Source organism: Drosophila innubila (assembly GCF_004354385.1).
Source record: "Drosophila innubila isolate TH190305 chromosome 2R unlocalized genomic scaffold, UK_Dinn_1.0 1_C_2R, whole genome shotgun sequence".
NCBI lineage: Eukaryota > Metazoa > Arthropoda > Insecta > Diptera > Drosophilidae > Drosophila > Drosophila innubila.
In genome coordinates, this window is record NW_022995374.1 from 11,681,682 (window position 1) to 11,705,456 (window position 23,775).

A 23,775-nucleotide genomic window follows, 5' to 3' on the forward strand; every position below is an offset into this window, starting at 1 on the left:
CTTTGCTATAGAATTGTGTAAATGTTTTATGTACGCTTTCCAATCATGATTGTCCTTTTAGCCAATTACGACAATTTCATAAACGTTGAACTTTTATATAGTATATTTAAAATGTGAAGAATGGTATTATAACTGACCCCCGTAAGGAAAAATATATTTTCTTAATGCGTCGATCTCAGAGACAGAGAGTTGCCTATCGAAATTTTATTTTTCTATTTAAGAAGGGGATGAATTTCACAGGGTATTTCGTAGTCGATCATTTTGAGCATGAGCCTTTTTACTGGTTAATCATGAGTTTCGTTCATTTTTTCTGAGTGGGAAAGAAATGTTGTTACGTGACCAACATTTTTGTATTTTTTACAGATTGGTTTCGATTGCTTTGCTTTTCCCTTTGTATTTTGTTTGGGCCATGGCCGAAACGTTGTTGGACTGGTGTCGAAATTAGTCTTCACTCGATGTCGTCAAGTTGCAAGTTCCAGTTAAATTATGAATGACAATCGTGTTGTTTTCTCTGTTTACTTGGGGGTATTCAAGTGATTTGTTTGACTTCTATGGCGGAAATTTTTGGACTCTCCTTTTGTGGTTTACATTCTCGAAGTCAAGTCTAAAGAATTGAAGTACATTTGTGTTGTGAATAAGCTGTTGTGAATAAGCTGTATGAAAAGTACGTGAACACAGTTCTCACAGAGAGTGACTTATTGAGACTTCAATTATCAAAAGCGTTCTATAATTTCGACTTAGTCTTACGAAAGCTCAATTTTAGTAAGCACCTTATCTAATTAAAAAATGCTGTCTCTCTTATCAGAGTATCTTTTTAATAAATCTGCAACTTAATCCACAGAGATAGAAGCACACTTCAAAGGATTAACGAAATGTAATATATGCTTTAATTTAGCTTAAGGACGTATAGTGAGATGGATTTCAAAGAGAACGGCGCCAAATCGATACACGGACACAGACGCAAAGCAGCTCGTCAAAATTTGACAAACGCAATGCGCTTAGCTGCAGGCGGTTGCCACCCCCTGCCACCCCCTCCCCACTCCATCATCCCCATTGAGCCACCGAGCCAGCGAACCACCAAACCACAAGCCAACGCCACCCCCTCCAACCCCTCCAACCACAAAAGCAGCACGCGCTCGAGAAAACCAAAAGACCTTGGTCCATGACAGACTGAGGGATAAAAGGGAGATAGAGTGGGGAATAGGGAGTCTAAAAGAGAGGAAAGAGAGGAACACGAACAGCAGCATCAACGTCGACAATGAAAGCAACGTTTAATAAATCTGTTTAATGTATCAGCATTTCATTATGGAAAATACTCTGAAGCCAAGATACGACTCGTGTCTTTGCCTCATTTTGTGTGTGGCAAGCTGTCAAAAGATAAACAAGACAATGCCCAAGCTCAGTTTGATAATTAGCCATGGACCAAGGCCTCGCTATGATGCCATTCAAAAGTGACCATGGAATTCTGCAAATTGCTATTTGTATTTGGAGAAACCAGGAAATTAATGACAGCAATAGCAACAAAAGGCCGTAATAAATGAATATTTGGTAATGCTACTCATAAAACGGAAAACAATGAACAAAATAATCGAACAGGCGAGAAAATCTAATTTCTGATACACAGCTTTAAAGGTGTGATTTTAAATATAAACACAGTTTTGTTAGCGATAGTACTTGCGATATTTTAAGGACAACCAAATTAGATACTTATGGAAATTAATTGAGGGAATCAAACCGAAACAAATATAGGTTACGGTTTCGGTTCCGGTACTTCCCGAAGTAACTATTTCGGTAAAAGGTTCTATTTCAGTTTTTTTTCTTTCAGCTCCGGTTTCAGTACCGGTACGTAACGGTACACAAATCAATTTTGAAACATTTTAGAATTTTAAGATGTCGTTTTATAATAATGAATTTAGTGGCCCTATCATGATCAAAATGACATTCCGCTTGAAAATCGGTTCAGTTTTGATCAAGTTATGACACTTTGAAGTTGGTCAGACTGCGGACTTAACCACTTTACAAGTCAAAATTTTTGTTAAATTTCACATGATTTTTTACAAAAAAATGAAAGGTCTCAGAATCAAGTTTAAAGTGTTGTTTTATACTAATTACGATATAATGAGTTGATTAAAAGTGAAAACTTGAGATTTAAAATTTTGAATTTTCGAAATTTCAAAGGGGGGACCCTTAGCATCAAAATCGAATCTTGGTCGAAAATAATTAATTTTTCTAAATGAACAAAATTTGAATACAGAATGAATTTAGAGGCCAAATCATGATCAAAATGACATTCCGCTTGAAAATCGGTTCAGTTTTGATCAAGTTATGACAGTTTGAAGTTGGTCAGACTGCGGATTTAACCACTTTACAAGTCAAAATTTTTGTTCAATTTCACATGATTTTTTACAAAAAAATGAAAGGTCTCAGAATCAAGTTTAAAGTGTTGTTTTATACTAATTACGATATAATGAGTTGATTAAAAGTGAAAACTTGAGATTTAAAATTTTGAATTTTCGAAATTTCAAAGGGGGGACCCTTAGCATCAAAATCGAATCTTGGTCGAAAATAATTAATTTTTCTAAATGAACAAAATTTGAATACAGAATGAATTTAGAGGCCAAATCATGATCAAAATGACATTCCGCTTGAAAATCGGTTCAGTTTTGATCAAGTTATGACAGTTTGAAGTTGGTCAGACTGCGGATTTAACCACTTTACAAGTCAAAATTGTTGTTCAATTTCACATGATTTTTTACAAAAAAATGAAAGGTCTCAGAATCAAGTTTAAAGTGTTGTTTTATACTAATTACGATATAAAGAGTTGATTAAAAGTGAAAACTTGAGATTAAAAATTTTGAATTTTCGAAATTTCAAAGGGGGGACCCTTAGCATCAAAATCGAATCTTGGTCGAAAATAAATAGTTTTTCTAAATGAACAAAATTTGAATACAGAATGAATTTAGAGGCCAAATCATGATCAAAATGACATTCCGCTTGAAAATCGGTTTAGTTTTGATCCAGTTATGACAGTTGAAGTTGGTCAGACTGCGGATTTAACCATTTTACAAGTCAAAACTTTGTTAAATTTCACATGATTTTTTACAAAAAAATGAAAGGTCTCAGAATCAAGTTTAAAGTGTTTTTTATACAAATTACGATATAAAGAGTTGATTAAAAGTGAAAACTTGAGATTAAAAATTTTGAATTTTCGAAATTTCAAAGGGGGGACCCTTAGCATCAAAATCGAATCTTGGTCGAAAATAATTAATTTTTCTAAATGAACAAAATTTGAATACAGAATGAATTTAGAGGCCAAATCATGATCAAAATGACATTCCGCTTGAAAATCGGTTTAGTTTTGATCCAGTTATGACAGTTGGAAGTTGGTCAGACTGCGGATTTAACCATTTTACAAGTCAAAATTTTTGTTAAATTTCACATGATTTTTTACAAAAAAATGAAAGGTCTCAGAATCAAGTTTAAAGTGTTTTTTTATACAAATTACGATATAAAGAGTTGATTAAAAGTGAAAACTTGAGATTTAAAATTTTGAATTTTCGAAATTTCAAAGGGGGACCCTTAGCATCAAAATCGAATCTTGGTCGAAAATAAATAATAATAATGAACAAAATTTGAATACAGAATGATTTTAGAGGCCAAATCATGATCAAAATGACATTCCGCTTGAAAATCGGTTCAGTTTTGATCAAGTTATGACAGTTTTTGAAGTTGGTCAGACTGCGGATTTAACCACTTTACAAGTCAAAATTTTTGTTCAATTTCACATGATATTTTACAAAAAAATGAAAGGTCTCAGAATCAAGTTTAAAGTGATTTTTTATACTAATTACGATATAATGAGTTGATTAAAAGTGAAAACTTGAGATTTAAAATTTTGAATTTTCGAAATTTCAAAGGGAGGACCCTTAGCATCAAAATCGAAACTTGGTCGAAAATAAATAATTTTTCTAAATGAACAAAATTTGAATACAGAATGATTTTAGAGGCCAAATCATGATCAAAATGACATTCCGCTTGAAAATCGGTTCAGTTTTGATCAAGTTATGACAGTTTGAAGTTGGTCAGACTGCGGATTTAACCACTTTACAAGTCAAAATTTTTGTTCAATTTCACATGATTTTTTACAAAAAAATGAAAGGTCTCAGAATCAAGTTTAAAGTGTTGTTTTATACTAATTACGATATAAAGAGTTGATTAAAAGTGAAAACTTGAGATTTAAAATTTTGAATTTTCGAAATTTCAAAGGGGACCCTTAGCATCAAATTCGAATCTTGGTCGAAAATAAATAATTTTCTAAATGAACAAAATTTGAATACAGAATGAATTTAGAGGCCAAATCATGATCAAAATGACATTCCGCTTGAAAATCGGTTCAGTTTTGATCAAGTTATGACAGTTTGAAGTTGGTCAGACTGCGGATTAAACCACTTTACAAGTCAAAATTTTTGTTCAATTTCACATGATTTTTTACAAAAAAATGAAAGGTCTCAGAATCAAGTTTAAAGTGTTGTTTTATACTAATTACGATATAAAGAGTTGATTAAAAGTGAAAACTTGAGATTTAAAATTTTGAATTATCGAAATTTCAAAGGGGGGACCCTTAGCATCAAATTCGAATCTTGGTCGAAAATAAATAATTTTTCTAAATGAACAAAATTTGAATACAGAATGAATTAAGAGGCCAAATCATGATCAAAATGACATTCCGCTTGAAAATCGGTTCAGTTTTGATCAAGTTATGACAGTTTGAAGTTGGTCAGACTGCGGATTTAACCACTTTACAAGTCAAAATTTTTGTTCAATTTCACATGATTTTTTACAAAAAAATGAAAGGTCTCAGAATCAAGTTTAAAGTGTTGTTTTACTCTAATTACGATATAAAGAGTTGATTAAAAGTGAAAACTTGAGATTTAAAATTTTGAATTTTCGAAATTTCAAAGGGGGGACCCTTAGCATCAAAATCGAATCTTGGTCGAAAATAAATAATTTTTCTAAATGAACAAAATTTGAATACAGAATGAATTCAGAGGACAAATCATGATCATAATGACATTCCGCTTGAATATCGGTTCAGTTTTGATCAAGTTATGACAGTTTGAAGTTGGTCAGACTGCGGATTTAACCACTTTACAAGTCAAAATTTTTGTTCAATTTCACATGATTTTTTACAAAAAAATGAAAGGTCTCAGAATCAAGTTTAAAGTGTTGTTTTATACTAATTACGATATAAAGAGTTGATTAAAAGTGAAAACTTGAGATTTAAAATTTTGAATTATCGAAATTTCAAAGGGGGGACCCTTAGCATCAAATTCGAATCTTGGTCGAAAATAAATAATTTTTCTAAATGAACAAAATTTGAATACAGAATGAATTTAGAGGCCAAATCATGATCAAAATGACATTCCGCTTGAAAATCGGTTCAGTTTTGATCAAGTTATGACAGTTTGAAGTTGGTCAGACTGCGGATTAAACCACTTTACAAGTCAAAATTTTTGTTCAATTTCACATGATTTTTTACAAAAAAATGAAAGGTCTCAGAATCAAGTTTAAAGTGTTGTTTTATACTAATTACGATATAAAGAGTTGATTAAAAGTGAAAACTTGAGATTTAAAATTTTGAATTTTCGAAATTTCAAAGGGGGGACCCTTAGCATAAAAATCAAATCTTGGTCGAAAATAATTAATTTTTCTAAATGAACAAAATTTGAATACGGAATGAATTTAGAGGCCAAATCATGATCAAAATGACATTCCGCTTGAAAATCGGTTCAGTTTTGATCAAGTTATGACAGTTTGAAGTTGGTCAGACTGCGGATTTAACCACTTTACAAGTCAAAATTTTTGTTCAATTTCACATGATTTTTTACAAAAAAATGAAAGGTCTCAGAATCAAGTTTAAAGTGTTTTTTTATACTAATTACGATATAATGAGTTGATTAAATGTGAAAACTTGAGATTTAAAATTTTGAATTTTCGAAATTTCAAAGGGGGGACCCTTAGCATCAAAATCGAATCTTGGTCGAAAATAAATAATTTTTCTAAATGAACAAAATTTGAATACAGAATGAATTTAGAGGCCAAATCGTGATAAAAATGACATTCCGCTTGAAAATCGGTTCAGTTTTGATCAAGTTATGACAGTTTGAAGTTGGTCAGACTGCGGATTTAACCACTTTACAAGTCAAAATTTTTGTTCAATTTCACATGATTTTTTACAAAAAAATGAAAGGTCTCAGAATCAAGTTTAAAGTGTTTTTTTATACTAATTACGATATAATGAGTTGATTAAATGTGAAAACTTGAGATTTAAAATTTTGAATTTTCGAAATTTCAAAGGGGGGACCCTTAGCATCAAAATCGAATCTTGGTCGAAAATAATTAAATTTTCTAAATGAACAAAAATTTAATACAGAACGTATTTAGAGGCCAAATCATGATCAAAATGACATTCCGCTTGAAAATCGGTTCAGTTTTGATCAAGTTATGACAGTTTGAAGTTGGTCAGACTGCGGATTTAACCACTTTACAAGTCAAAATTTTTGTTCAATTTCACATGATTTTTTACAAAAAAATGAAAGGTCTCAGAATCAAGTTTAAAGTGTTTTTTTATACTAATTACGATATAATGAGTTGATTAAATGTGAAAACTTGAGATTTAAAATTTTGAATTTTCGAAATTTCAAAGGGGGGACCCTTAGCATCAAAATCGAATCTTGGTCGAAAATAAATAATTTTTCTAAATGAACAAAATTTGAATACAGAATGAATTTAGAGGCCAAATCGTGATAAAAATGACATTCCGCTTGAAAATCGGTTCAGTTTTGATCAAGTTATGACAGTTTGAAGTTGGTCAGACTGCGGATTTAACCACTTTACAAGTCAAAATTTTTGTTCAATTTCACATGATTTTTTACAAAAAAATGAAAGGTCTCAGAATCAAGTTTAAAGTGTTTTTTTATACTAATTTCGATATAATGAGTTGATTAAATGTGAAAACTTGAGATTTAAAATTTTGAATTTTCGAAATTTCAAAGGGGGGACCCTTAGCATCAAAATCGAATCTTGGTCGAAAATAATTAAATTTTCTAAATGAACAAAAATTTAATACAGAACGTATTTAGAGGCCAAATCATGATCAAAATGACATTCCGCTTGAAAATCGGTTCAGTTTTGATCAAGTTATGACAGTTGAAAGTTGGACAACTCTTTGAGCTAGCAACTTTACCACAACCGTACCGCTATGATCGTTTCAGTATTCGATTCTTGACAGAAAATTAAAGGAAATCGGTTATTATTTGACAAAGCTATGACCATTTGAAGTATGAAATGTGGATACTGATTAAAAGTGTGCCTTCCCTTTGCTCTTAAAATATCTAAAGAGCTGAGAACCTTTAACCTTTAAACCAACTCAAAGCAACATGGCCATCATCGAGAGCCAAAACTGTGATTTACGCACTTTATTTTTCAAAAGGGGAACAGAGAGAAATCGCAACTGTTGCTTATCACATGTTGTGTTTAAGCATTGTCACATACGCCCACTAAACGGGTTAAGAGCACATTACTATACAGACCATGGCCAAGACCCAAAACCTCCCAGTCAATTCCGTGCCGCCAGCGAATCGATTAGATGCGCTTTGTTGCTCTTGAATTGTCATCGTCGTAGCAGCGGGAGAATCAGACGGAGCTGACTTTACAGATAACTTGACCTGCTGGCGAACACAACAACAACAACAAGAGTAGCAACAACAACAACAACAAGAGCAGCAACAACAGCTGGATAAAAGTCAAAGTCAAGTAGAAAAATTGTAAAGCCGGCTTGTCTTTTGCATATATTTCGACGAGTCTGAAAGCCAGCCAGGATAGTCACAGTCACGGCTATAGCTGGTCTCCAACCCCAACCTCATCCCTCTACCCCACCCCAACCCCGCTTTGTAGGCAATTCGCCCGCATTCCACATGTTGATATATTGTCAACAGACGCATGTCGCATTTGTCTCGGCTTTGCTCTGACTCTCCGTCTGGCCTCTCATCCCAACTTGTATATCCCTCTTTTTTATTTTTTATTTTTTCTTTTTTTTGATAAAGGTTGACAAGCGTACTCCTTCCCGCTCTCCGCTGCTGTTGTCAACAGCCATTGAGGAGACGCTGAAAATCGATTATGAAAATCGTTTGCTGAAATTTTTCACGCACAGCCGATCGGATCCCGTTGCTGTCTCCTCCGCTATCCGCTCAGACCCTTTCGGCGCTGGCTTAAATTGTCGGTTCACAGGATTTTGCATAAATATTTTAATAGAAATTCGTGCCTAAGCGGCTTCAACTATTTGCAGCTGGGCGCCCATCAAGAGATTGATGTGTGCCATGTGTCCCGGCTCCAAATGGAACCCACTCACTTCGGGTATTCACAAGTATTCACTCGTATTCACTTGTATTCACTTAGCAGCTGCAAGTTGTACCGTGCCTGGCTCGACCTTCGATATTGACTGACGAGACTTTTGAAAAAAAGTGATTTGAAATTTGATGAGTGCCCAAGCAATAAAATAACCAAATTTGCATATTGCGATATACAGCAGAAAAAGGAAGAAAAGAAGCCGTAATAAAAAAATAGAAAATGGGAAATTTCCATTTGGCATCATTTCAATTTTCAATGCCTACGAAATCCTTTGCGTAGCATTTCTTTGTCGAAAATTGAATTTATGGCTCATATAAAAAAAATCACATGCAATAATATAATCAACTAAATTGATCGAAGAGTAGATAAAACTCCCATTAAGATACTCGAGAATGATGAAATGTAAGATATCCTGTTTCAAGAACTCTTACTTAGACTTGTACGTATATACTCTAAAAAAGTATATATTTCATAGTACACTTTAGCTCCTACAGTATTCCTTCATATCATATAAAAATTAAATTGACTATCATATATTAATCACATTTCAACAATACTTCTAAATTTCATTCTGATACTTTTTAGAAACCAGAGCTTAAAATATTTAAAGGTCTAAAATTTAAATTCTATCATTGATAATTTAATAATGCATAGCATTCACTTTTCAAAACAAGAATACTTCATAATCGTATTAAATAAAATACAAAGAGTTTTAAATAATTTCTCTTAGACACTTCAAAGTAAATTTCTTTAAAGTGGCATTAAGTAGAACCGCATTGTGGTAAGTTTAAAACGGCAATGTCCTTTATCCAAAGTATTTAAGCTGCCTTCAATTGCTAATCATTTGTCAGTTCAATGTCCTTGCTTGGTCCTGTCCGCTTTGGGCCATTACGATTATCCATCAGCACTTGGCAATCAAGTGTTCGTCTCATTTAGGCCAAATATCCAAATGAATATAAATGACTTAACGCCTTAAATACTAATAGCCAGCAAATTTCCTTATCACACGCACACGCACACACAGACACATACATACAAACACAACATTTTTTAACATTTTTGAAGTCACTTTTTATGTTTTTTTCGGTCGGCAATTTGCGGACAGGCTGAAGAAAAAAGCAGAAAACTTTTAACAAGACAATTTGTTAACCAAAAAGTAAAAGAAGAAATATATATCAAAGTGTGTGCGTGTGTATTTGTATACTATATGTATGTGTGTTGTCCCCTCCCGACTGTCTTTGATAGATTAACTGTAACTGTGATGGATCATTTACTTAAATTATTAAAATTGCCTGCTCAAATTTCACAGATAAACAATTCTGGATCCCTCAAGCGCAACGCGGTGAGTCTTGAATGATTGACTGACAGTCTGACTGACGGCCTGACTGACGGACTGACTGGCTGACGGACTGACTGGCTGATGGGGCAGATTGAATGCTCCAACTGAGGATGATGAGCATGATGGACACAAAGCGTCAAATCTGTCGTGGAAATAACAAGAACAACAAATTCAAACCACAAAAAATCTGCAGAGGTTTTCAAAGAGTTTTTCTTCAGCTTAACTTGTTTTTTTATTAACTGAATTTAATTCGAATGGATAATCTGACTAGTTCTGTTCTAGCGAACTTCTTAGAAAGAAGTTCATATCGAATTCAGCTGCTTTTAATTCTCTGCTGTTTCTGTAATAATCTTATCGAACAGAAAAATCCATTAAAAAGTTTGCAGAGTTTTCGGGCCAAAAAGGAAAAAGGCGTTAACACTGTGGACTTACATTGATTCTATCGGGGTCACTTTGTGCTGCGATGCATAAAAGTTTCGCTTTTTATAGATTTTGTTGGCCCTGGCCATATTTATACGCATTTAATGCTGACATTTGCAATTTATATGTAAGAAAAAAATCGTATTTTGAGTTTTTTATTTCATGTTTTGCGTGTGACAAATAGAAGATTTTTCCTTTTTTATTTGAATTATGTAAATAAAGCTATTTGGCTTGGAAAATGGCACGAGGTCGCTATCAATGGCCTGTGGCCTTCGTCCTGGCAATTGAAGGGTTCAAAGTGAAGTTGCAAATTGATTTTATGCCAAAAACCAACAAACAGAAACTTGCGGAAACTCATCAGCAGAGGGAAATGATTCACCTGAGGCTCACTTTCACTCTGATTTTGTTTATTGTATATCAAGAGTTAAGTATTTGCGCCAGTTTATTTAGGTAACAGTCAATAAAGTTATTGACAAGCCTTTCATATAAATATAATATTCAGAATCACTTGCGATTATTTGAATCCTTCACTTAAAGTTTCAGAAATATGTTTACGAAACTGTTGTTTCTCAATTATACTTAGGTCAAATTAATTCCGAGTCTATTGAAGAGCAGAAAAGCTTACATTTTCATTGCCCTTTAATTTATATTTCTTCTTGTAAAGTACTTGAAGTGTTTTGTTTTAAAAATAAAGAATTCTTGAATAGTTCTGTAAAACTTTAACTTGAGATTGATTGAGTTGGGTAAAGGTAAAACTCACTTCAAACTGAAAAGTTAAACTGTTCGCTTTCAATTTATCTCAACCCTCGTATAATGAGGTAAACACATGGGAAACCTTTGCAAAGACTTCAATGCGTAGCTCATAAACGATGGCCCACAATCTAGTACCCAATTTACATTATAAATATTGAAGGAGCAGTCAGAGTTTGAGAAGGAGCGTTCCTTTTCCTAAATGATTAATTATAAGGCTTCGGTTTGAATTTAGTTTGGTCATCAATTGCGAAAAGAGGAAAGCCAAACACAAACAACACTTTGAGGTCTTGGACGGGGAGACTAATCCTCAATCAATCTGTTGACCTTCAGGCAATGGCAAAGGCAAAGGCAATGGAAGAGCTAGAGTGTAGGGAATGGTCAACCATTACAAGATTTCTGCCATTAAGCTGCAATTAAAGAGCTCCAAATGAATTTATATACACATCCATAAATTAAATGTGCCACACACACGCACACACACACACACCGCACACACATTGACTTGGGGGCCAAATTTTACGAGTTTGGCAAGGCGCATTTGTAGTCTTCATTCATTTCATTTAAGTTAATTAGATTCAATAATTTTGAGGCCTAAAGCGAAAGCCTAACCTAAATGGCTGCTGCGTGCCCAAAATGCCTAAATAGGGCACATAAATTGAGATTTATATGGAAGCTTAGGTGAGTGCAGAGCCTTCTCTTTTGGCCCGGCCAATTGAAATCTGCCAATTTCCTAGATTTTATGTGTGTACTAAAAATGAAAATTTAACGTGCCATAAAGGGACAAATTCATGTACTCGGAATGTTGTCTGATTCAATATAGCTACCTCTTTCCTCTCTGTCTCTCTCTCTCTCTCTCTCTCTCCTTCTCTCTCTCTCTCTCTCTCTCTCTCTCTCTATTTATATATTTTTTTTTGCACAGCGGAAATCCAACAAGCGGCTGGTCAGACAAAAAATTGCCCCATATTAAACGCTGCGGAAATTGTTTCATCAATTTGTTAATAAAACGGCAAAAATACACACATCGAAAAGAGAGAGAGTGAGAGGCAGGAGAGAGAGACAAATGTTTGACTTAATAAAATAAATTGTATAAATTGAAGTCTGTCATTTTGAGATTCCCAGGCGTAACATTCTAGCAGCGCCCCCATCAGAGTTGAAGCTGCCAGACGAGGCACATAAAACATAACAAATTGCATGAAATTTACGTGGAGCGTGTGTTTGTTTTGTCCTCCCTTTGCTCCCCCACTTTTCCCCACCTCTCTCCATCTTCCTTCTTCCATTCTGTGCCCTTCTTGGCGGAATATTGTCATGCATGACATTCGCTTCAAATGTGTGAGAAGTACATCAAATTTGCTGCCTTCCCTTGACTAAAAGACAATCAGGCAACTCTGTCGTGACAGCAGCCTGTGTTCTCTCTCTCTCTCTTTCTCTTTCTCTCTCTGCTCCTTGTCTACTGTCAGCGCCTAAAGCGGCATTTTAACCATTTTAGCTGCAGGCCATGTTTCTCGGCCCAACAAAGGCTGAAATGAAAATGTTGCCGGCAGATCTTTGTCTCAATGCTGACTCGAAGAGTGATTCATTTCGGTTAACAGAGACAGCTCATTCAAAAAGTTAATCAACTGAATGAGCGAAATATTTGACCAAAACTTGAACTGGACAATATTTTAGTACTTATCTAAACAGAGGCAAAGTGACATAAATCCAACGGAGGAATACATATTTTTATATAAAAATATATGCGCATAAATATTTATAAAAATTCAAGATTCATTTCAATTTATAGATCTTTCGTTTGCACATAAACACATTTACCAAGGAAATAAAATAAATCTTCTGATAACGGCATAATAAAAGTAAACTATTTCAGACACTGATAAAAAAAGTTGGGTTTTCAAAATCAAAAACAATATTACAACTTTACGTTGAAACTCACATTTAAAGCATTATAAACAGCAGATTTTTGAGAAATTTTATTTCCAGAGAATATTTTAGTATTTGCATTAAATCGATGAAGTCCCTTGAGAAGCTAAAACTTGTGGGAGATTCTGCGAGAAGAATCGGACTCTTTTCACATTTGAAAGGGTATCTAAGCGAGTGTTTTAAGAGAGTCAAACTTTTATAGCAGACAATTTAAGACACACAACAAACAAAGTAGGCAGGAAAACAAAAACTGCGGCTAAAACTGAAGCTGGAAGTGGAAATGGACTTACGTGCAGATAAAAATAATGGCAGAAAAATGACTACAAAAATAGCATGGCAACAAGAACAACAACAACAACAAGGCTAACAACAACAACAACAACGACAACATAAAAGAGAGAGCTAACAATAGTCGAGGCCTGAGTTCTCAACACACGAGTTGGCAATTTAATACGAGACGCAGATAAATATAAACACACGAAGGTGGAGAAGAGCTTAACTCATAGCTGGGAAATGGGAAGAGGGGAAAATGGGAAGATGGGAAAATGGGAAGATGAGCTCGCTGGCACGCACATCGCTAAATTTGTAGGCGGACAGTTCCACTGCTTAACCCTCTCCATCCCTACCTACACCCCCGAGGGGGCGGTTTACCTTGTAGATCGCGGCGATATCAGTTGAATGAGTGAGTGTTATTGTTGTTGTCGTAGTTGTTGCTGTTGTTGTTGATTATGTTGATGATGCATGTTGTAATGCTTAGGGTTATGTTCTCAGCGTTGTCTCTTGTCAGTTTGCCTAACCAACAGCCCTTCTCTCTCTCCCTCTCGCTCGCTCGCTCGCCATGTCGAGACAAAGCTTAGACATTAACATGAACCGTGCAACGAGCTAAGCAAATGCAATTTGTCGCAATTGTAAAAGGACCTGCCCCACCTCCCTCCCCCACACCAATAACTGTCATCTTTGATATGTTTGACATGCCACCATGGGGCATGTTGGAAGAAGGGGGGTGGCAGGGCAGTTGTGGCATACACCAAGTGCCACATCATTTGAAACGTTATTAATATTTATACAGCTCTTCAGTTACATTACGAGAACTGAGCATGCGATTAATGGATTCGTTCAATTTCACGCCGAATGGGTTAGACAGAACTACAGATAGATAGATAGATAGATAGATAGTCAGATAAATATATAGATAGATATAAAATAGGTAGATATATATGCAGATAGATGCACAGAACAACAGACAAGAGATAAATAGGTAGACGGACGAAAAGATGGATTTATATGTATATATGTATAGATACAGAAATAAATAGCTAAATAAATATTGCCAAACAAAACGACAGTCAAATATACTAAGATTATTATATTAAAATCAATAAAGGTTTAAGAATAATGCTGAACATAATTTCTCAAATTAAATTCGTTGTGTTTAATTGTCTGTTAAAAGCAAAAATTAATTGATTGAAAATAATAAAATTTATTAATACAAATTAACGAATAAACATTTTTGTTGCACAGGAAATAATTGTTACTAAAATTAAAAAACATGTGTATTCGAAAAATTCAGCATGCAAATAAAAAAAAATTAAATCTTTCTGAATTCTCTATAACAAAATAAACTCGTCTTTTATTGAAAGTGGCAGCACTATTTGACATGTTCATATGCTTGTCATAATTTTCTTTAGCTTTCCATTTACTCACATTTTTCATAAATAATGCAACAAACTAAAATTTCCTGTGTGAATTTATAGAAATTTAGATAATCTTGGCATAAGAATTTCGCACTTTCTAAGCAATTTCAGGCAAATAAAGTTTGTGTGTTAATAAAAACAAAGAGAGTCGTAATTTTTCGCATTTTAATTGCACATCTGGCAGGCAAAACATGTTGACTAAAAAGATTAAACCGACTTTCTCGAGTTAGCACCAAACTTTTGAGACAAATAAACGATTTACGTGTTTACTTTTTATACGCATACGTAACAAAAATAATAATAATGAGAATGAGAATGAGAATGAAAAAAAAAATTGAAAGAAAGTTTCTCAATGTGGCGTGTGAAAGAAATAAATTTTTATTAAAATTAAATTAAAAAACTTATTTTTAGACATGCTTCGCTGGGTGCGCGTAATAAACAAGTTAAGAGTCTAACCATAATTTGGTTTTTTGGGCAACATGAAAGTAAACAAGAAGGCAGATCCAACCCTGAGGACTTTATAAATTTATGCCACAACATATGTTGCTCTTGAACTTTATGAGCAGTCCTGCCTCAAGTGCCGAAGGGAAACCTCTTTTTGCCTCCCCGTTTCATCCCCTTCACTTCAGTTGTTGTTTACAGTTTATATACAAGTTATTTTTTGAGTAGCTTCCTCAATTGCGGCTCTGGCTTGGCAACATGGCTAAGAAGCAGCAGCCAACTTGTGCCGTTGCTAAGGGCCTGGCCTATGCAGTTCTCAGATGGCTGGTGGAGGGATAGGGGAAAAACGAAAAGAAAAACAACCCAGAGACGGCATAGTAAAAGTTTTCCTTTTACGCTCAATTACAATGGAAAAGTTTGACAGGAAAATAACCGCATGGCAAACTTGACTGAGTGTTTGATAATGCTTCCCGGGCCAAAGAGGACTGCGAGTGATATGCAACCGTAGAATATCTATAAGTTACTATCAAAAGTATATCATTTTAATAACGTACCCCCCTAAGGCATGCAACAAATTTGTTATTAAATATTTAGCCTAAAATTAGATTGGCAACAATTGAGCATGTTAAATAAATCTGGATGAATAAATAAATCAAATTAAAGCTCAACGCCGCATAATCAGAAAAGTAAATAAATATGCAAACACGAAATACAAAGCTGCACATTGCATCGAATAAACATTGCAAAACCGTGCAAATATATATGTTTCGATATTTGTTTTAACAAATTGCTCAAAATCACGAGCCGAACGACAAACAACAAAAAAGAAATGCAACACAAATTTTTCGCATTTGAATTTGTCGCCATTTTGTTGCTGGAACAACCAGGACACGCAGGACAACGAGAACAAAGGGACAAACGGGACAAGTCGACAAACCGATCCATAAACAAAACGTTTCGAGCGTGATGAGCGCGCGCATAAAACAATTACTATACAAATTGTTCTTTTGGTTCCACTCGTAATAAATGAAATGAAAACAAATATCACGCCAGGCCATAAAAAATTTAACGACAATTCAAAAACAAATCAAAAAAAGTGAAAAACTTTTTCCTTCATTGTTTTTGTTTTCTCTCGAAATATTTCAATATTAAATCTGATGAATAAATGCACGATGGAAATTATTTTTTTCAAGTGCCTTTGGTGCTCACATATTTCAATTACGTATACGTATTTCTGAGTGTATGCATTTTAAAAATATTAAGACTTATAGTCATACTGGGAAATTGAAAATTGATGTTGCATTATGTTACTCTAATGTTCGAAAAAATTGTTTCTCTTTAGCTTAAATCATGTTTTAGGTTTCTTAAAATACCTTTCTTTTTCATCTTGTTCTTCTTTTTCTATTATTTTCATTATGTTATGTTAATTTTCTCTACGTTTGTATTATGTTATGTTAATTAACAGGACTAAATAGATAACTGTTAGCGTTATGCTTAATAAATTTACAGACTGTATTTGAATTGATTTCCATGTTATGTTAATTAACAGCGTTGGATAATGTTATCCAACATTTCATTCATAAATTATTCTTTTTGATAGAATTAAAAAGAAAAAGACGCAAATCAAATCTTTGATTTTTTGGTTTATTTAAATCTTTGAGATTGTTCAGGATGATTACTAAAGGAAATTGTCTATTGTTGTCTACAAAATGGTTCGTCGTGTTAATGCTGATATCTTGATCACTCCCCAAGTAACAGAGAGTGTAAGAGCATTTACTCAAACTTGGGATTCTCCAAGGGTTTAACAGGCGTAAAAAATATTTTATAATTGGCCGAAAAAGCAGAAGACGTTGCAGCAAAAGAAATCCCTCCAGTTTAAGGACAGAAAGTCAAGCTAATATAATTTCAAAATTATGCATAATAAGCACATACATACACAGACAGCAAGGGGATGGTGAATGGGGGGTAGGGGCAATTACCGCGTCGTTTCATTATGAAATTTATCGTATTACGTTGATGAAATCATTTGAAGGTTGCTGCTGGCTGCGGTTCGGTTAATTTCCCCATTGGCTGACAGAGCTTTAGCTGTATCTTTGTATCTGGAACCCTCTATGTGCGTGTGTGTGTGTGTGTGTGTGTGTGTGTGTGCCTTTTGTGGCATGACATGAAATTGTTTCATGTGGTGCGCGCAACAATTAGAGCAGCAGCAGGAGATGGAGTTGGAGATGGAGATACAAATGGGGATGGAGATTTGTTTGCCTCCTTCCCACAGCTTCATCTGGTGCCGTCAATGCTTTTGTGTATTTTGTATACAGCATATATAATTACACATGAATTTCAATATCCTGCGGCTCCTGTTGTCTGTTTGCTTTAGGCCAACAACTTTGCCATGTGGCTTTATGACGCCATCTGCCATATTCGATGTGACTTTAAAACTTTAATGGATTAATGCTGCCACAACTTGTGCTTTGCTATTTATATTTGTATTGGTACTTGCTTTCTATTTCGCTTTCTGTTTCTTCTTCTACCTCTTCTTCATCTTCTTGGCACAAGCCTTTCACGCTCCAACCCAAAGAATTCAATCTCAATCACAATCTCAAACCCAATGCCAATCCTTTCAACATTTAAGAGTCTGCGAGTAATTTGGCAAAAGTTTTAATGTACTCGCAGTTTTGTGGCTGTATTTGTATTTGCTTTTGTCTACGAGCACAGTGTTATGGGATGGGCGTATGGGCGTGGCAGCTGCTGCCTTTGCCTTGTAATTGAGTGTAAGCGCTAATTGGAATTTTGATGAAGTTCGGCGTGAATTTTGCAACAGTCGGTGGAGCAAAGGAAAAGAGGAAGAGAAATGTGCAATTATGTAACTAGCAATTGAAAATGTTTCGAATTTCATGTGGTCGCTAATTGTGCGACTGTGTGTGTGTGTGTGCTATAAACCTTGTCTTGTAGGCACTCAACTTGGTTAACAAGTATACGCACTGGTGTACAGTCCTTGGTGCAACCGCAAATGTTGAACTGAACTTTCTTCCTTCTTAGAAAACTTTAATATAAAAGATATTCTTTTATCTTTTATCAAAAAACTTTCAATATAAGTCTGTAAATTTTGGCAAAGGAAATCGCAGACAATGCCGAAAGCAGATTCAACTTTAGCGAACATTTTCTTGGGTTTTTAACTAGTTCATGAAATATAAATACTGATTGATGACTACATCAGTAGATGAAGTATTGCATATTTTGATTAAGAATCTAAGGAAAGTAACGCAAAACTTTGGACTCTCAAAAAGTAATCATATACAAATGAGTTCATAAAGTTATTAAAATGAGTAGATCAGAAAGAGATTGACAAATTTTTTCTTGAGAGTTAAGAATCTTAATTTTAGATTAAGATAAGCTAGTTCTAGCTAAACTGTTGAAAAAGAAATCAACCAGTTCACAAAATCAATAAAATCAAATGAATGGAAGAAATTCAAGAAAAAAATTATGAATAAACTTATTTCAAAACCAATATAACTCAGTTATTATTAATACTGAATAACTATCTCTTGTCCATTACAAAATGGAACTGATTAATAAACTTGCTTTCATTTATGAACCACTTGAAACTCTAAGAATATTTGCCTGTTATTTAAAAGCACTCTACCAATAAGTTTTCATCTTTTCATGTCAAGGTTTTCTGCTTCCTTTTTGCACTTACTATATATGATTGTGGGACCGTCTCCAATCAAATTACAACTAGAAATCTACATAAAAAGCAAAAAATCAACTTTTTCATGATGGCCACTGCGGCAATTTGTCTAATTTCCTGCAGAAAAATGCAAACAAACATGCATAAACAACATCAACAACGATAACAACAACAAAAACAACAACAACAAGAAGAACAAAAACAACAATAGAGGCAACTTTTGAGGCATCTAGTCGAATGGACATATGCATATTGCAATGGCAAAAACTTTTAGTAAACCAATTTTTTGTAGCTCAACTTTTGCCGGGCTTTATGTTGATGGACTGCCGAGCCAGAGAGAGAGAGAGAAAGAGAGAGACAAATAGTGGAAGGAGAGAGAGAGAGAGGAAATGCAAATGCCAACTTCTAGACAGGGCAAAGAGGGTTTTGGTAGGAGAGTTGGGTACCCTTTTAAATGCAGTTCCCTTTCTTAGCTACATATATATGTGAACTCATCTTCCAGTCGTTGCCTGGCTTTTCCTTTAGAAAATGAAAACATTTGCGGGCTTCAACTTGGAATGGTTGTTGTTGTTGTTGTTGTTGCAGCTGTTGACAAAGCATAAAGTGCTGGAACTGCATTGGAGAAAATAGCAGGTGAGGCGGTGAAAAGGTGGAAAGTGGGAAAGGTTGCCAGGTGGGTCCACTGTTTACATAGACCGGCAGCAACTTCTGTATGAGGACAAGTTTCTTCGCATGAAAGCCTGCCAGTCGGTCTGAGTTTTTATTATGTCACACAAGTGCTTCCTATGACACACAACTTCCTGGTTGAGCTCGAGAAAAAATATTATTTAAAAAAAAAACAAGTGAGGCTGCTATAGAAGAGTTACTGACTACAAGACACCCGGCACATAATTTTAACATACTCTAAGTGCTTCTATAAATTTGAATCTATTTCAAACATGCTTGAAAATAATTTAAAATGTATCTATAAGTCATTGTTTATATGCAATCTGTGTAATAAATTTGGTTGGTCTAGCTCTTAAAAATTTTTTGGGAATAAAAATAATTAAAATACATAATAATAATTTTAGTTTAATGACACATTTTAAATTTTTTTTATTTTATTTGAGGTTTAGGCTTGCTTAAAAGTTCATTTAATTAAATTATAATTTATTTTAATTCTATTTATTTGTTAGTGTTTAATGATGTAAAGTTATAGTTTAGTTGCAGTTTATTTATGTCATATTTCTTCGTTGCAACTAATATGATAAACCCATCAAATCAACTTTTGCCGGGTATAAAAAGAATGAAAGCCAACAACATTCATATCAAAGCAGCTCTCACAGAGTGTGTGTGTGTGTGTGCATGTGTGTGTGTGAGTGTGTGTGTCCAAGTCGCTGCACTTGAGCAACTGCCAAGTAATAAGGGTCCATTAAAAATGCCACGCCCATACGCCCAGTGTTTGTGGGCTCTATTTGTGTGTACTGTTGACTTGGGCAAACTTTAGAGTTGCAACTGCTTTGTCTTTGCAGCTTTAAGGGAAATAATTAATGAAATGTTCCGATTATACCCTGTAATAATCTCTAAAGGAGTCGATCAGTTGTAGGTCTACTTTAGAATCTATCAGAGATTATAAGAATTAAAGACATCAGAATAAACAACCCAGATTAATTGCTAAAGGGTATCTGCCAGTCGAGTGCACTCAATTTAACACCTGATACTATAAGCCATTGCATATCAAATAAATTCTATTGTTATTAAATCAATTACCCGAGCAAATATTTGTATAATTGTATTCCCTCAGGAAAGATGTGCACGCTTATAGAGAGTGCTCGACTAGCAGATACCCAGGGTCTAATTAAAGGCTTCGTAACTATGCTACCTTTTTAGTATAATTTTTTTATGATATACCCTGTGGACAGTTTGAGTGATTTAAAGGGTATTAAAACACGCAATGCTCGCTTTTCAATTAGCGCAAATGCTTTTCTGACTTTGAGCTTCGTGTGTGTTTTTTGGCAATACCAACAGGCCAACAATCATGTTTGCCTTTTATCTCTGAATTTGGAAACTGCAAATGCCGACAAAATTGTGGAAAACTTTGCGGCTGCATTTTCATTATACATATTTCATCATTGTTTCAATTTTCCTAACAACGCGAATTGAACAATTTTTTTTTTTTTTTTGTGGATTGCGAGGAGGAATGTTAAAGGATCTCTAGAATTGGTGATGAAAAAGCCTTCGCCTGACTTTTCTTTGATAGCAGGCCTACTTTAACTGCTTTCTCTCTCTTTTCAACACTTGCTTCAAGCCATATTGCGCTCTCTATCTGGCTGCAAGCAATCAACTATTGGCGGCAAAACTCTTTGCCCAGAGCAGCCTTCGTGGCAATTAAGGCTTGCATCATGCGTTTTCCTATGCCAACTTTCCCCCTTCCACTCACATTTTCACTCGCATTTCCACTCACATTTCCCCACACATATCCAGCTCCATTCGCCGTGATGCTTTCAACTTCAGTGGCGTTTTTCATTTGGCAATTTGCATAGTTCAAGGGCTTCTCCACGGGGCCTCTAACTCAGTTTATCACGCGCTGCGATTGGTGGTTGCCATCAGCCTATGACCCTCGCCCTTTGACCCCTCTCTTGGAACAAAAAATAAAAAATAAAAAAGGAAACAGCAGCTGGCAACAGTTTCTACTCGTTCGCGACCAACGAAATGAAATTGTTGCTGCCCTTCAAAATATGCATGCTACAAAATTTGATTATCTTTCATATATAAGAGTGACGCTGTGTGTGCTACTTTCGTTACATACCCGGCACACGTGGAGTGCAAGGGGTATATTCAATATATGTTATGTAAGAAATCCAGCCTTGTTTTTCCATCCGTTCTTTTGTCTAAAAAAAAAATGTATCTTAGAGACTCTAAAAGCTAGAGCATCCAAATTTGGTATGCACATTTATTGATATTGCGAAAACTCCATTATACCCTAATTTTATTATATTTTATATAAGGCTTGTTTTGAGTTAAAGCATTTATTTTTATTTTTATCAATACCAACAATCCTATATATTTATATTAAGATCTGATAATTATAACGATAGTTATATCTTTATTAAGTTGTGATGAGCAACAAATTTTAAGGCATATAGCATTCTGTTAGAATTATAAAATTTGTAAATATATTTGAATTAAGTAACGGGTATCTTTTGGTGGGGCACTCAACTAAAACGTTCTTACTTGTTACTTTTCACATTTCTCTCAACGGTTTGGATTGCTTAGGGGAAAGGGGTCAGGTGAGGAGCAGTTATTTTTTGGTAGCAAACACTTTCAATGCGCCAAATGTGCGACGTCTCTTGGCTAGTTCGGATTAGGACTGCTGCAATTGGCAACAGTTTGGGCCGAACTCGTGTTGAATTGTCAAATATGGCCGAAATGCAATTGCAATTTTTGTTGGCGAATTAAAACTATGCCAAGTTATGGCCGAGAGCTCTCTTGGAGCAGAAATGAAAAGAGCAGTCCAATCCTAGTCGATAGCGGGATAGAGTTAGAGAGCGGGACGGACTTAGAGGTGAGATAGAGATAGAGAAAGGCTTTGAATAGACTAGACTTCAGATAGTTAAAGATATACCAACAAATATAAATATAGAGAAAAATAAATATACTAACTCGCAAATATTTAATTCAATATTTATATATATAGAAATAATAATTGATATAGATATGGATAAGCCCATAGATATATGTACGTATTCACATTAATATCGATATAGACATAAATATTTAAATTTAAATAGAATAGGAAATAACTAACATATTCTATTTAAATAAAATTTTTTATTTTTTGATGGTTTAAAACCATTTTAAAATATTGAGCATTTTTGAGATCATTCGATTTTACTATTTCTAAACATGCATAAAATTAATAAATGAATTCTATTTGTGTAAAAATAATTACTATGTCAACTCTTTATATAGATATGCTTATTTTATCGTTATTTGCATTGAATTTAAAGGCTATCTCAACTGGGCCAGCAACAACTTGTGGGCCATAAAGTTTCCCTTTGCTGTCTGCAATCCCAAAATAAACACAAAGCGATTCCGCAATGGCTCCGCTAACCATGCCCCACTGCCACTCCCCCTGCCCCTTCCCCTGCCCTCTCTCTGTCCGCTCTCTTCTCGGTTTGAGCCGCATTTACCACAAAGTAAGCGCAGGTTGTCAGCAAGGCCAAAAATGCAAGTTACCTGCCCACGACGGATAAACAAACGAATGGCGGGTGAAGGGAGGAGTGGTGAGAGGGGAGAGAGGAGTGGGGTACAGCCGCAGCCCTTCAAGTGTTGCATGGTTGCATGGCGCCGTTGCATGTAAATCCCTTCAATGATTAATGTAATTTCACGCGCCACTTAACGTTATCCTTGCAAGGACATTATACTTAATTGCAGCGTCAGTTTGAATTTAACCGAGATTTTTTTTGTTAACTGCAATCACCTGAAATGTGCGGGAGGACAAACACATAGGGGAACAGGGGTAAAGGGGGTAGGTTGAGTTTTTTTCTGCCAGGATGCTTGCGGTGGCCCAGCAACCGTGTCGAGTCGCCGTGTGAATTTATGAAAGAGATTTGCATGCTTGCGGGCATTTAAAGTTAAAAAGCACACGATTTCAGGTGCACACACATCATTTGCTGCTGCCCAGGACAGGGGACAGGGGAGGAATCAGCAGGTACTGCCAGCAGTCAGTCGATTGTTGTTGCCATCGTTATAAGGATATGCAGGAGGAGAAAGAGAAAGAGAAGGAGCTGCCTGCTGCCTCTACCTTTCATTTTCTTTTTGTGGCCATTTGCCGTCGTTGTTGGCATCGTGAAAATGGGTTAATTGCATAATTTGCGATTTTCATGTCTTCCCCCTTACCGTGTGTGTGGGCGTTTGTCTGCCCCCAAAAAAGGGGGCGTGTTTGTGGCACTTAAAGCTGCCATTAACGGAAAGTTTCTGCAACACAGCTGAGAATGATTCAATCAGTTAACTCTGATGCAATATTGGGCTTACAACGCTTCAGTTAATTCTCTTCAAGTTAACTGCGAAAACTTACTCAACAATCCAGAATATGTATAATATCATTTATGTTTAAAGAATTTCCTGCAGATTAT

General features: G+C 35.0%; 1 protein-coding gene across 1 annotated transcript in view; it reads right to left on the minus strand.

The window, feature by feature from the left end:
- LOC117785343 overlaps nt 1–23,775 on the minus strand; it is a 69,012-nt gene that overhangs the window by 23,115 nt on the left and 22,122 nt on the right. The window lies entirely within an intron of this gene.